At 46.8% G+C, this 11027-nt stretch overlaps 1 protein-coding gene across 1 annotated transcript in view; it reads left to right on the top strand.

Moving 5' to 3' along the window:
* bco1 (beta-carotene oxygenase 1) overlaps nt 1–1383 on the top strand; it is a 68776-nt gene extending 67393 nt beyond the window's left edge. The window contains exon 12 of the mRNA XM_060044872.1: nt 1369–1383. The gene's annotated coding sequence lies outside the window, so the exon portion shown is untranslated. The remainder of the gene's footprint in view (nt 1–1368) is intronic.
* The last annotated feature ends 9644 nt before the right edge of the window (nt 1384–11027 follow it).

An 11027-nucleotide genomic window follows, 5' to 3' on the forward strand; every position in this document is an offset into this window, starting at 1 on the left:
TAGAATAAATCTCAAAATGAATATCTAATGGCATTGCTAGTATCGAAACAGTTAACGACATAATGTACATTTTATTACTTCACTGAATAATCTCACTAGAGTGTGTGTGTGTGTGTGTGTGTGTGTGTGTGTGTGTGTGTGTGTGTGTGTGTGTGTGTGTGTGTGTGTGTGTGTGTGTGTGTGTGTGTGTGTGTGTGTGTGTGTGTATACATGCTTGCGCACACACGTGTGTGTGTGTGTGTGTGTGTGTTGTACGTTCTGCAGGGAGAGAATGTGCCTCTGTTCCTTCTCCTCCTCCCTTCTCTTAATGAGCTCACTGCAGATGGGACTCTCTCTCTCCCTGTCAACACTCTCTCCCATCCTCTCTCGCCCTCGCCTCTCCTGCACAGCAACGGAGAGAGGGTTGACTGTGTGTGTTGGTGTTGAAGGGTGTGTGTGTGTGTGGGGGGGGGGGGGGGGGGGAGTGTAAGGATGCAGGTGCAAGGAGAAGGGGATTTACAGGAAGTGGTAAATGGAGTGGTAGAGAGGGAGGGAGGGAGGGAGAGAGAGGGAGAGGAGCGAGCATGCTTGTGACAGAGACAGAAAGAGCATAGTGGCAGATGGAGTGGCTCCTGCATAGGGGAGGATGTCGGAGGAGTAGGAGGTAAATGTTTCTATGCGAGGATGTTGGTTATGAGAGTGATGGGGTGGGAGGGGGGGGGGGGGGGTCACATAGAAACTGAGACGGGTGCTTTAAAAAGAAGAAAATGTCAAAAGGCTTCTCCGCTTCAGGGGTGTGCACGGTGAGAGGGAGGGAGGGAGGGAGGGAGGGAGGAGTCAGTTGGGGGAGGGAGGGAGAGAGGGAGGGGTGGTGGGGGGAGGGCGGGATTCCCAGCTCTCGGCCGTAAATACGCACATTAGGAAGTGAAATGGTGCCACATTAGCCCACTATCTGCAAGGCAACCGTTAAATACAATATATCTGTGGGTGCCCTCAAGCTTGGCACGGTGGACTGCCTGCCTGCCTGCCTGCCTGCCTGCCTGCCTGCCTGCCTGCCTGCCTGCCTGCCTGCCTGCCTGCCTTCCTGCCTGCCTGCTGTGCGCGAGCCGCCTCGACGAAGCTAAATTAATAATTGGCTCTGCCAGCCAGGTCTGCCAGAGTTAATTGAGCATCAAAGAGAGACGCCGGAGCTGCAGCACAGATCATTCTGATTTCCCCGGGTGCAAAAAAAAAAAGTGTAGGCAAGCGTTGGCTCATGAATGTCTGAGCGAGTGTGTTAAGTGTGCCACCCTCCCCTCCTCAATTTGCGTGTGTGCGCGTGCGTGTGTGTGTCTCAGTTAGCATGGGAGTTGGAGGGCAAGTGATGTTATCAATCAGCGTGTGTGGGTTTCTGTGTGGGTGTGGTGGTGTGTGTGTGTGTGTGTGTGTGCGTGTGGTTATGGTTATGTTTTTCGTGTCCGTTTCTCCACTGTGTGCGATTTTTCTCGTGTGGTTTTTCCTTGCACCTCTGTGTTGCAATGGGCTGAGTAGGGGGATATTGATGTCAGGATCTATTTCTCTGGTTATCTGCTAACAACATAGTTTGCATCACCTCCTCCTCTTCCATCCAAATGATGGGATGTTTACGAAGGGCTAGTTAGTCCAATCTGAGGGAGGGGCCTTTGCAGTGAAACACACTAGTGGAGCAGCTAGCCGTGTTAATGTGGGCGCGGGATTCACTTCTGCATTTTAATCGCAGAAGCAAGGCTAAGTTAAGAGTTATGATGTCTTCCTTTGCTCGTGGATGGGATTTGATTGCACAGGTTACAAAGCGACATGTGCATAATTGATCTCCCTCACGTTTCCTCTCTCTCTATGTCTCTGTCTCTCTCCCTATATCTCTGTCTCTCTCTCTCTCTCTCTCTCTCTCTCTCTTTCTCTCTGTCTCTGTCTTTCTCTCTCGCTCTCTCTTTCTCTGCCTGTCTCCCTCCCTCTCCCTCTCTGTCTCCCTCTCTCTCCCTCTCTCTCTCTGTCTCCCTCTCTGCCTCTGTCTCCCTCTCTCTCCCTCTCTCTCTCTGTATCTGTCTCCCTCTCTGTCTCTGTCTCCCTCTCTCCGTCTCTTTCTCTCTCCCTCTCTCTGTCTCTGTCTCTCTCCCTCTCCCTCTCTGTGATCACGGAGGAAGGGAGGCAGCGGTACATTTCGCTAGCTGGAGTGAGAGAGACGATGGGGGGCAGAGTGGCTGGGCATAATGACATGGTGCAGACCAGGGGAGCAGGGAGTGTGTGGATGCGGTGGCAGGTTCAGCGCCGCGTCCTCTGTGCCACTGCAACCTGCTGTTATATATTCCAGTGGTTGTCAAACTATTTTGACGAATGTTCCCCCTCTGCGATATTCTTCCAGCCAAGTACCCCAGCACTGCCAGGAAGGGTAAAATGTTCAAATGAATACGACTATTTTTCGGTGTAATTATACATTGAATGGGTGACGCCAATGCGTAGAAAGATTTAACAACCTTTTATTAAATTATTAAGCATTAACGTAGCGATCTCGGAGCTCTTTAAAGATTTTTCATTTAAATAAATGTCAGTGGAGTCACAATCTATCGCTGAATGAGGCAACACAATGGTGATTGAGTCTATTGGCTCAGTGATGAAAGCCCTCGCTCTATTATGGATTTTTGAGCAGGGTGGCGATGGCTTTCCCACCATGCATTCAAAGCACATTCGGCGCCCGGTTGGTGACTTGTTTTCCATCACACAGCAGTGGTTGTTCTGCCGGAGAGATTATGGCGCAGCTACTGAATCCGACTCTGTCCTCAACTCAAGTTGTGTGTGTAGCCTCGTATTGTTTGTATTTTCTCCTAAGAGAAGAAAACAGAAGTCTTCAAAATGCCACTTTAACTTTCAGATTCAACAAACTGTGTATAGTTTTACACTTGCTCATAACAATATGAGAAAGACAAAAAGGACTCCAGATTTGTCTTACCTCCTGAAATCCTTCAAGTGCGACGATAGGGTTACCGACTCCCCTCCTTTGAGAAACATTGTTCTAGTCGACCGGTCAAGAGGGAAATCTCCTGTAGCAGATTATTTTGGCGGCAACACCTTCACTCCGGCAACCCTTACTTTACTTGTTTGTCACGCATCCAAGAGATGCATGCACCCGTGTTGTCGGGTGGGTGGGTGTACGTGTATTCATGCATGCACATACTGTACATGCACACACATACAAACAACACACGGTCGGACACACACACAAACACTCATTCACACTCACACTCACGCTCCTGTCACGCACGCACGCACGCACGCACGCACGCCCACACACTGGCAATCACACACTCGCGATAACACACACACGCACAAGCAAATACACACGCGCACACGCAGACTCCCACACGCACATACTTAATCAGTTAATTATGATGGCTCTTAATTAAGGAGATGAGGACAGTTAATGCATCAGATTGTGGGCAGTCATGGTGTGGGTTTAATGGAAAATGTGGGTTTTCTATCCCATGGATAACTCTTGAACCTCCGCATCATACACAGTTCACAGCGTGACGGAGAGAGAAAAAGAGAGAGGCATGATTCACAGCCACCTGTAGAATTACCTTGGAGTCTGCTCGAAACAAGGAGGGCGCCCCAAGCCCATCTCATAAAGAGTGGCTGAAATAATGCTTCTGCCTTGGGGGGGCGCTATGCCAATGTATTTTCTGTAGGTTTTTATCAATGCGTGTTGACAGAAGAAAGCTCCATCCACACTCTGTAGCCTTAGCTCCGGCTGTCTGCATTATTCATTTTCGCCCCACACTCCCAGAGTTAACCGAGGCAGGTTCTCTGTCTAGCCACACATCGGGGCGAGGCAGCCTTATGGGGGCTTTCGACGCAACAGTTTTATTTATGCCGGATCCCGCTCGGGGCGTCCGCGGCCGTAGAGTATATATTTTCATGACTCCGAAATAAAGTTGCTGCTGTCCTTCATTTATTTAGCACTCTATAGGACAGCGCACAGTGTGGTTGCACGGCGGCGGCGCAATGTAAACAGTCTCCTTTGAGGATAGCAGAGGAGACAATTGAGAGGCATATTTTATTTTTATCTTGTTTGGCTGGCGACAGGCTATGAACTATATATCATGGCCTGTCATACATCTCAATATAAGAGATATATAGGGCTACCTGAGAGGAGAGATGCCTTAGTCCGTTTGACGTTGCTATTGCTTGCTGCTTCAAAACCTAATACGGTGTGCGTTACGGTTTTGATTAGGACGTATGGGATGTCACGTTTTTACTTGGTTTTTGTTCTACGGGGGGTGGTCGGGGACGCCAGGGTTTTTACCCGCCCGCATCAAATGACCTGATAAATATCGTCTGATGTCACTTTCTCCCTCTCGCTCTCGTTCTGAAATCGACGACGGGGTTGCAGTAGTATATTTGAAGACTTGTGCGCATCAAGCCTAGCGCACCCTAATTTGACTCTTCAGTCTTCCGGGGTTTGCCTCCTGTTGCGTTCTTTTAGAAAAGGTAATCGAGTCAGGATCGCTTGCAGCTCATTTTATTTGGTATAGGTTCGCTATTATATCTATGAAGCAAAAGGAGAGGAATAGTACATGCACGCGTGGAGATACGCTTGGTAGGACATCTGAAGGATGCGTTACCTGGAGCGTTCTGGCCCCCTGGGCTATGTGTTGTGACTTAATATGGGGCAGGCGTGGACTCAGTTATGTGCTCTGATTGGCTAAGCATGTTGCTGAACACCGCCTCCTGGATACCCGTATGTGTACTCGGTGCTGATCCCTTGTGGCGACGTGCGAGAATTACACTTGTTTTTGTGGCCTTGAGCGTCTGAGTTTCTCGAACACCCTGGGCCGCTTGTATCTCTGAATTGATACATGAAAGATGGCTCCTTGTATGAGCCAGACGTTCTCGAACACCCTGTACCGCTTGTATCTCTAGAATTGATACATGAGAAAGAAGCCCCGCCAAGGACATATGTGGCCTGTTGGTATGAATGTGTGAATTAATGGCGACTCTTTATGGCGTTATGGTTTATGGCCGCATATAAATTAACTCGGGTATATTGTGCAGTTGTGTTTCGTTTCTGAACTTCGTATGACGTTTAGGTTCATGTGTGTGCTGTGTGTCTTGTTCTTGTATATGTGTTGGACGTGTGTGTGTGTTTGTGTGTATCGTGTGTGTCACCCTGGCAGCTTCTAAGTCTGCCCAAAAAACAGAGCCATCGACAGTTCTGTGTTTCGAATTTATTTTTAGTTGGCCGACTGGAACTATAAAAAGAGAGAACAATGAGGTTTTTTTTCTATTGTCGTGAACTGCTGGAACTCAGTATGAAAAGCGATGAGTACCCCATACCAGGGCTGTACGCTTAGCTTTTTCACTAGGAGCACAGGTGCTCCTAAATGAAAAAATTTAGGAGCACAGAAAAGATTTAGGAGCACTATGAAATTTTTTAAATAACACAATTTTATTATTAACAGTCAAATCAGTAACACACATTAAACATATACCACAGTGCCATCATAAGGCCTACTGCAATTAAACGCAGAGAATATCTCTGTCCCACAATTTTTTGTAGTCAGGTCGCCTGGCACGCTTGGCTGAGTTCATCCAGCGGTCCACAGCAGGACTTGGATCATAGTCCTCAAGACTTGGCCCCTCCAGGGTGATCCTCATGAGGTCTTCGGTGGTGGAGACTGCAAGGCTGCTTCTTTTGGAGCTCTTTATACGGTTTTGTGCAGAGAAGCCCCTCTCGCACTGAGCAGCTGAAATGGGCAGTGCTAACATCAGCTGCACCAACTCCAGTATGTTCTATTGGGATCAAGAAAGGCCTTACTTATCTCATCTATAACCACCAATAATAGGAGGAGGGCAATGCAGGATACAAACACTCAGCAGTGTTTGCTTACCTTGTAATCCTCCCTGTATGGCTCCTTGGTGAGCATTGTCGACACTGTCAGTCCCAGATTCCACATTTTCTCTCACATTTCTCTCACCGATGTCCTCTCCCTTCTTGGTTCCACCACTTTGATTTTTTCGAAAATACGACTCGATGCTCTTCATTTTTCAAACGTTCCCGCTACGATCGAGTATCCCGACTACGACTGATAACAATGCGCATGTTCACACCGAGATCACCCCGCCCAGCTTGCGCCGCGTCTACTGCATCTACCTGCCGCCAGACTCCGCGGTAGACAGAAGCGGTACCGCTGGAGAAACTACTTCCCCTCTTGTACACACACACCGCAAAAGTTGAAAAAATATAAACTTCCATGGGCCGGTGAATCGCCGTGTCGCGCCGCCTGGTGTGGACTACCGAGCCGCTCGGGGATGGCCGGGCGACGCGTATTGACATTCAATGTAAAGTCGCCGCAACGAGCTGGGCGACGTGATCGCGTGTCATCATGAGAGTTCTGTGTTTTCCAGGTGTGAAAATGTCGATTTGTATAGGCTAGAGATGCGAGAAAATTGTACTCTACTTTGATCCACTTTGTATGAATTTATTTTAGGATCAAAAAGCTAATGAAAGGGTTGAAATCCTGCTCGCACCCGTGCGCCCTTTTTATTTTTTCTACTCGCACAATCTATTTTTAGGCGCATATGCGAGTAAAATGCTCGCACTGTACAGCCCTGCCCCATACTGTTCTGTTGGCCAATCAGGCGCGCAATCTGCTTTGCTCACTGGAGGCGGGCCAGCGACACCCTGGACACCTGAGAAGCACCAATGAAAAGAGGAATGAGAAGAAAAGAAAGGCAGGAAACAGTGCGGCTCTGTCCACACGTTGCTGTGCAACACAGGGACAATGAGCCCCTAAATACATTGAATTTCTGTTTTTAACTGTGCACACTTGATGAAAAGATTTGATAAGACTGCAAATGAAACAAACGGGGCGTGTGGCTTTGGAAAACGTATGTGTGCCTAACAATGGCAATCATGCATCATAACGAGGCGACGGCTAGACTAGTGTTTTCTGAGTAGCTGTAGCGTTTGAATTTCTATCCCTAAAATAGTCCCACAAAATAAATGCCTTTTCACCAGACGTTGAAGACCTATCCAAAGAAAAGGCTTTTTTTTTTTCTTTTCTCGGGCCAATTAGTGTAACAATCGTCTGGGTTTGGATATGGGCCAGAAGTTTTGAGTGAAAGTCTTTAAATCTTTGAATAAAGGAATATCTGTGCTGCTGGGCCTTTCCAAAGAGACAGAGAATAAAGGGATTTTTTTGTATTCTAAGAATTAAACAGAGCTCTCTTTGCTTTCTGTCGCTGTCTCTCTGTATCTCTGGCTCTCGCACTCATTTTCTCAGTCTCTCTCTCTCTCTCTCTCTCTCTCTCTCTCTGTCTCTCTGTCTCTCTCTCGTTCTCACTCTCTCTTTCACATTCACTCCCGCTGTCTGGACCACACATTTGTACAACAACCAGAGACACAGGCTTGATCATATAAGCCCCGGGTAGATTGACAATACAGCTACACAACCAACACACGCATGCAACATAAGTAACACACAAATAGGGATGAACCGGTTTGTTTTTTGCTGCACATAGCGGTTTACTCGTATTGTAATAATACCATAAATTGACCATAAAACAGTACGATGGCAATAATTACCCATGTTGCGGTAAACAAATAATTTGACTTTGTGGCTCTGTTGAGTAGATAAAATGAAATAATATTTATTTCAATCTCGGAGAGAATAAATACTGGATGCTATGTTCAATAAAGAAGGCACATTTCTATGCTAGTACTGTGTCTTTCACTGCTGCACATCCAACTCAAAGTCTTGGCGTTTGCGGCAAGCAATCCCTCTAGAGTCCCTTTGACCAACATTCATGGTTGCAAATCTCACACTACTTTTGTAGGCAACAGTTTTCTGTTGTTTTCAGGACATACAATCACTGAATGTTTGTCCATTACCCAGCCAGAGACGTGTTGGCCTTGAGAATGCCGCAAAGCAAAAGGAGAGAAGTGAATGCAGGATGAAATGTAATTTATTCTGAAATAAACCAGTACTAACCTTTTGCCACTTTTTCTACCACTGTGGCGTTCTGATCTGGAGCCTGTGAACCCACTTAGATGTTCCTTTTCATATTTCCTCAGAGTAAAAAATGAAAGTGAGCGATAATGGATAAAATAATTGATGAGACGCCATCAAGAACTGTCCAAATCAAAGTAGCACATGGCATTCAAGGAGCATAAGCAAGGACATGCTTACCAAAATCGGAAAAACGTGGAACATATTTTTTTGTCCTTGATCCACATTTGCTCTTTAATGGTTCTGATGCCAACCGGGTTCACGAGGCCCTTATGGGTCAGCTCATGTAGCTGGAGGGCCAGAGTCCGCAAGCTGCTCTGTTAAACTTGAGCAGGGAAGGCTCAAATGCGTTACACACAGGAAGATAAAGCTTTACTGGTTATAGCCACACAGGGAATTTAACTCAAGATTCACTCGTCGGCCTCTCACTTTAAGGGGTAAAGAACCACCCTGAAGAACCGGGAAGTTTCTGCTATCATGACTTCGGCACCACCTTCTTCCCGAGGTCATTGTCACTTCTAATCTTCTCGTATTTTCTGTATTTCTGCGAGCCTCTTGGTTTAAAGGCGGTTGTCCATCAATAAGGTTCCTTTGGGTTTGGCCTGTGTGTGATTGGCTCATTGATTTTTCACACTCGTATATTGGGCAGACAGGTGGTGTTGCATTGCTTAGAGACGAGACAGGAAAATAATCTCACCTCTTTGAACGTTGAAAATTGTTTTTCAGTTCAGTGCGTTTCCCAAAGCCGAGCACAAATTTCCCGCCTCGTCTTGGGGGTGTTGAACTGACGACGAAACCCCAGAGATCAGGTGTGGGGGCTTAGAACACAGAGGCAGGAAGTGTCAGCGTCTGTACTTGGGAAGGGGGCCGGCGTTTACAAAACAACGGCCTTAAACGGTAGCGAAAGGAGAACAAGGAGAAGCGGAGAGAGACGGGAAGGAGTTTTCCCCCATTTCCTGTCGGGCATTTCAAAGCGTTACATCATTGCTACGTCTTTCACCGGCAGAGTGGTGCAACCAACCTAGTTTGGAGATAATTTGAGATCATCCTCCACATCAGAAGCCCCTTACCCTTCAATACATCATTTTGTAATTTTACGTCAATGGTTTTGTGCAGGAGACGCAGGTGGTCTATATCTGTAGACATACAATGTACTGTACGCATGCCACGCACACACGTCGCACACACGCACACACACAAGCATACTGTGGCACCTAGGGATTTGCATTAGGCCTGGGCAAGCCCACAGCTGATCCATGCTGTGAAATGATGAAATGAGATTCCCGTTCTCGTACGTGTCGATTAGGTCTAGTAGCCGTAGCTCGTGCTCCGCTAATGTCACGTCGACTGGAGCAGCTGGAGAGCCCGGCGACGCCTCCTTCTCCCCCAGGGTGGAGGCTCCTATCCGCTTCCCACAGCCTTCAGCCTCGAGGCTTCTACACACACGCACGCACGACTTGCATGCATGCACGCGTGCAAACGCCTCATGCATGCAAGCACACGCAAACGGAACCCATAAACAGCGCACACACTCATTGGGAGAGAAATATTGGGAGATATTCATGTGCGGGTTTGCATTCTGTACATTTCCGTGGTTTTCTTATTTTACAACACCCAATTATTGGTCTATATCCTAGGTTCATTGTGAACTCGAGGCACACACGCACACGCACACTCACACACACACATTATACACATACACTCTCACATTATAGACATGCACACTCACATGGACAATCACCCACACAAGGACATGGACACCCTTATAACTACACACACATGATCTAGCAGGGGTGCATTCATTCATGCATGCATGCATATAAGGGCACGCAAGGACGCAAATCTGGTGTGATGTGCAATGGTATATATATGTATGTGACCAGAGGCAAGGGTTAGTGGTCTACATGTTGAACCACAGGGTGCCTGCGGGGTCCGACGGTGGAGGAACCATGGCAACGATTAGCCAGATTGGTGTCGTTGCTATGACCACAGATAGATTGCTGGACCAGTACTGCTCCTGCTCGGCCATGGTCTGGGGGTGGTGAAATACTTTAATGTGGTACTGCAGTACAGACGGTAAAGGACAGACGGGGCTTCAGTATAAACAGGGCTTGCTTGTGTTTGAGTCGGAAAACACAATGGACCGATTGTTCTTTTGTTTCCTGTACGCTTTTTACCCCCAAGGATAATCCCAATATATAGTGTGTTTTGTTGCAGTTTTCGCAAATATATTCGAAAGCCTATATTCTAAAGCAGAACACAATAAATAAAGCTTTAAAGCTTCTCACTTTGTACACGCTCAAAGTGTGAAGGAGAAAAAAGACAGGGAACACCCTAAAGGTAATTCATATGGATTTTTCTATAAGGCGTTGTTCATATATTCTATAGAGTTATATATATCCGATATATGCAAAGTCAGGTGGAGCCACAAGCGATGAAACATTTAGTATTTGTATGTTTCATTGATCATTTCGTGGCATCAAATACAAATTTCCCATTGATTTCTGGGGTCTAATGTGATTATGCAGTCCATGAGGTGTAGGTCACTGTATGACCGTGAAGTGGCATATTCTTTTAGAGAAGTGTGGACCCTCCATTTACTTATTTAACCTGCTGTCACATTGTATGAGAAAAAAGGTGAGCAGATAAATAATTGTTTGTTGTACAAATGAAAAATTCCATATAATTGTTTTTATTGTTTTTGTTATTTTTCCTTATATATTTGCCCTTGGTTTCCTGTGTGTGTGTGTGTGTGTGTGTGTGTGTGTGTGTGTGTGTGTGTGTGTGTGTGTGTGTGTGTGTGTGTGTGTGTGTGTGTGTGTGTGTGTGTGTGTGTGTGTGTGTGTGTGTGTGACTGACGGGCGCCACAGACAACGCCCAGCTTTCCTCGATCTCATTTCAAACCGCTTTCACTTTTTCCACCGTCTGTCCGTCCGTCGGTCCGTCCGTCTGTCTGTCTGGATTCTCGACTGCTCTGAAAGAAACACATAATACCAGACAAGCATCTCTAAAGCCACGGGGTTT

The sequence above is a fragment of the Gadus macrocephalus genome, chromosome 23 (assembly GCF_031168955.1).
Source record: "Gadus macrocephalus chromosome 23, ASM3116895v1".
NCBI lineage: Eukaryota > Metazoa > Chordata > Actinopteri > Gadiformes > Gadidae > Gadus > Gadus macrocephalus.